The sequence below is a fragment of the Crocodylus siamensis genome, chromosome 9 (genome assembly GCF_052110815.1).
Source record: "Crocodylus siamensis isolate JL-2025a chromosome 9, ASM5211081v1, whole genome shotgun sequence".
NCBI lineage: Eukaryota > Metazoa > Chordata > Crocodylia > Crocodylidae > Crocodylus > Crocodylus siamensis.
The window spans coordinates 41,798,211-41,802,445 of NC_143403.1; positions in this window are offsets into that span (position 1 = coordinate 41,798,211).

Here is a 4,235-nt window from a genome sequence, read left to right on the forward strand (position 1 = left end):
CAGCAACATTTCTAATCAGGCAGCAGTAAACTAGTCAATTGACTTCATGGTTCATTATAATCTACTGATTCCTGCTAATGTCTCTTCATTCCACAGGAGTTAATGACTCTCTCTCCTTTTGACTGGTTTTGATATTTCACTATTTCTAAATAATTCCCCAACCAAAAAAGCTTTGTGTGGCTGGAGAGAGAGTTGAAAGCACATCGAACAGTGATTTCAGACAAGGGAGAGAAAGATGCCTGCAGAACACAAGCAAGAGAAAGCTAAGCTGAGCCAGTGGAGAGCACATAGACCCTTCACATTTATGATTAATCCCACAATAAGTTCTTTTCCTTGAAACAACCTGACTGTGCCCATAACTTGCTATTGTCATTGTATGTTCCCCTCACTATCCCCCCTTCTCCCACTTCCATCCTTTCTCACTTGTTGCTGCACCTGCTTGTCACCTCTTGATTTACAATAGGTTGTAAACTCTTTGCAGCCAGGTGTCTGTCTGTTGTGTGCTTGCACAACACAGCCCTGATGCTGACAGGAAACTTGGGTTGGGATAAGTGCTGCAATATCAAGAGTAACTAGGAAATTCAAACCTGGACGTACAAGAGACTTAAAGCATACTATAGCTGCATTTAAACACATCACCTAACTATGATTTTATGGGTTTTTTTAATCACTTCTAAGCCAATCTCATGATTTTGAGGTCTGCACTCTCAATTGTTATATGTGTAACCCAGGTACACACAAGGGTGTGCCCTTTTCTCAATTGGATGGGATGGGTAGGCAGAAGGGGTGCTGTGAGAGGGATGCCAGAATTTCAAGCAGATCCCTCTTTCCTCTATACAGTTAACCCAAGCCCAAAGTTCTTAACTATGTACAATTTATTAAGTTATAATATACGTAAACATAAAACTAAATATCATGTATATATATTTATACAGAGAACACTAACCTAAATCATAATACAACATTTCAATTACACAATATAAGGTGCAAACACAAACAATCTTAATAACAACTGTTCCTTCATATAGTCCCTGACCCATGGCAAAAGATAGTTCACCTTCCAATGGGGTCCCTTGGGGGGTGTCCAGGAAGCACCATGGGCCCCTCCCCTTGCGGCCTTGACTAGGTGTGGGGGCTGCTCACCCAGCCCCTTCTCTGGGTTTGCCCGCCCCAAACGTCTTTCCCCTGTGGGACCCAAGGGCCCAATGACTCACGCTCCCCCAGGTGGCAGTGGTCAGGGCGCAGCTCAGTGGGGTTCTCTACTGGAGCACCTCTCCGGGCCTTGCCTGCGCTGCTGAGCTCCTCCCCACCCTGTGCCCTGCTCTGGGCACCAAGGGCTCAGCTCCTCTCAGCCGCTGCACCACTGCTGCTGGCTCCTGGGCCTCACACTGCAGAACTACTATTTCCCTGTGCCTTGGCTTGGCACTGAGGAGTCTCTTAGCACAGGCTGAGTCCTTCAGGCTCCGGCCAGACATCCTCACACTGGGTGGCTAACCCAAGTAGCCTCCATGGCTCCCTGGCACTCAAGGCTGGGGCCCATGCGCCACCCTGCACACCATGGGACCTGGCTGCTTGCTGGGAGATGGGGCCTGAGCCACCTCACTGCAGCCCCCAAGGTGCTTCTGGGGTTGCAGACTCATGCTGCCGCTTGCGGCGCCAAAGCCTGGGCTCCGTGTACCAAACTGTGCACCGGGACTGGCCCAGTCTCACACTGCTCCCAGGGCTGGCTCTCGGTGCGCTGTCCCTGTGCGCTGTCAACAGCCCAAGCGGTCCTGCGCTGCTCCCAAGGCTGCTCCTCCAGTGGCAGCTTCAGGAGCCCTGGGCCTACTGCCCACTGGGGGAGAGCTCCCCAGCTTTTCTCAGCTCCACTCTTCTTGAGTCCCTCACTGCATCTGCCCCTGGTGCAGCTCCTTTTATACTCTCCAGGGCTCCACCCCTGAAGTCTTTGGACCTGACAGTTAGCGGTCTTCAATAAGGCCCTGGGAAGCTCTTCTCCCCACCTCTCCGGTGACTTTATTTCTCCTGCTGCCTCCTGATTGGTGGATGGGCTCCATCAATCAAAACAGCAGGATCTCAAGCCTGGGACTCAACCCAAGCTCTGAAAGGTGAGCCTGCTACATATGCATGGGGATTGGCATTTGCACCCTTCTTGCCCTAAGAGAAAGGAGCTAGCCCAGGGTGCCTCCCACCTCATGCAGCATCCCTGGCCTGATGATTGGGCTCCCCTGGCTTTTTCAAGCTGACAAAGACCAAAAGCAGGATGTCCTGGGATTGCAGAGAAAGCTAAAATAAAGAGAGCCATCTACTGGCCAGTCATGGAAGTGTGGGTAAGGCTGTTCAGAAACTGCCCTGTTCACAATTAATGCATACTAGAAATGCTGGAGCATAATTTGTTATTGAATGCTTTTCCACTTACCAACAGCTCACCTTCTGGCTCTGTGGGTGTTTTACACTGTCTGCAAGGTCCTGCCCAGGCCTCACTCCACACCCATGTGACATCCCACAGTTCAGTGCACCTTAGGGTGACCACCTATCCCTGACTGGGTGCAGGATAGTCCCAGAATAGGAACATCAAGTCCTGGTCTCAGGCTGCATGACTCCAAGATAACATTCGTCCCAGATCTGCAGTATTGTACAGGGATCCAGGTTTTCTGTTCTCTGCAGAAAATGGCAGGAAACAGGTTTCCCCTTGCAGGCTAGCAGCGTTCCAGCCTGCGAGGGGCTGCTAGGGGCTGCCAGGAGCAAGACACAGGAGGTGCCAGGGTATCTGCATGCCCGCACACATTGCCATAGCTGGGAATAAAGTCAGGCAGTGTGGGCAGCAGGTCCTTGCAGGTAAGTCTATGGGGAGGAGGGTGCCTAGAGGGGCAGGGGGTGACATATTGAGGTTTCCATGGTGAGGTAGGGAGTGGGGCAGGGGCAGAGGCTGGGCCTTGGGGTGCTGCCCAGCCAAGGATGTGCATGGGTCCCAGGGCCAGGAGAGGATGGAGCCATGGGCAGCTCATCCAGGTGGTTGGGGGTGAGGGCAGCTCTCTGCCACAGAGGAGGCCATGGATGGGGCACATGCAACCCCAGATTTATGCATGGGGTGGGGACAGATGCAGGCAGCCCACTGCAGGCTCTGGGCTTCCCACTCTACTGCCTTCCCCTCAGGAATCCCATGCTGGCTATGCCACCATGGCAAGATGCCCTCTGCCTGCCTTGGAGCAGCAGAGGTGGTGGTGGCAAGGAGCTGTGTCCCCTGCTGCTGCCAAGCAGGCAGGGAGTGCACAGCTGGCATGGGGCTCCCAGGGGAAAGGCAACAGGGTGAGGAGCCTTGAGCCTGCACCAGGCAGCCCGCATCCAGGCCTGCTCCACTCAGCTCTGTTCCAGCTGTGCTGCTAGTTGTGGGGGGAAAGGAGGAGAACTAGGCATGTGTCCCACCTTTCCATTTTGAAAAGGTGGTCACCCTACTGCACCTCCTCTAGGAAGATGACAGTGCATGGAAATAACTCTACAGTAGGCCAGTGGTTTGGACTCTCATCTAAGAATGCGCAAGCATCGTGTACAAAGGGGATTGTCCCACCTGTTCAGAACCAGAGTGTGGGCATATAGGGAAGGTCACCTGGCTGATCAGGTGAAGTCTAAAAACTGGGTCTACAAGGAGTCAGGAGTCAAGCCGGGGTCACAGAAAGCCACAACCCAGACACTTCTGGCTTACTGTGACTGAAGCTAAGTCACAGTTTCAGGTAAGTAGAGTCAAGGAACTACAAAAGGGTCAGGAACAAGCACCATAGCCTTTGCCCAGCTGCCTGTGGCTTGCTTTTAAAGGCTGAGATGGGTGGCAACTGTTTCCTACAGACTCAGGGTCCCAGAAATATCCTGATTGTTCAATTGGGACCAGCTGGGCCCAGGGCCTGGTAGTCAGGGCACTTTATTGAGAAGTAGACTACATCCGTTCAAATCCCTTTTCTGAATGACTTCACGAGAGGGTTTGAACCTGCTTCCCAGGTGAATGTTCTAACTTCTGGACCTTTGGACTTTATAGTGAGGGGCAGCATGCTTAATGCCCTTTGGTTGGTTGGTTGGTTATTTATGTATTAGACACCAGTTCTTTGCCAATTTTGACCTTAGTTTGGCAATAATTTCAGGATAAATAAAACAGTGTTTTCAACCAATAGTTTATTCAACTAAATAATTACATTAAAAAACTAAATACAAAAAAAATAATTCCATGCCAATAGTGGCAATATCAC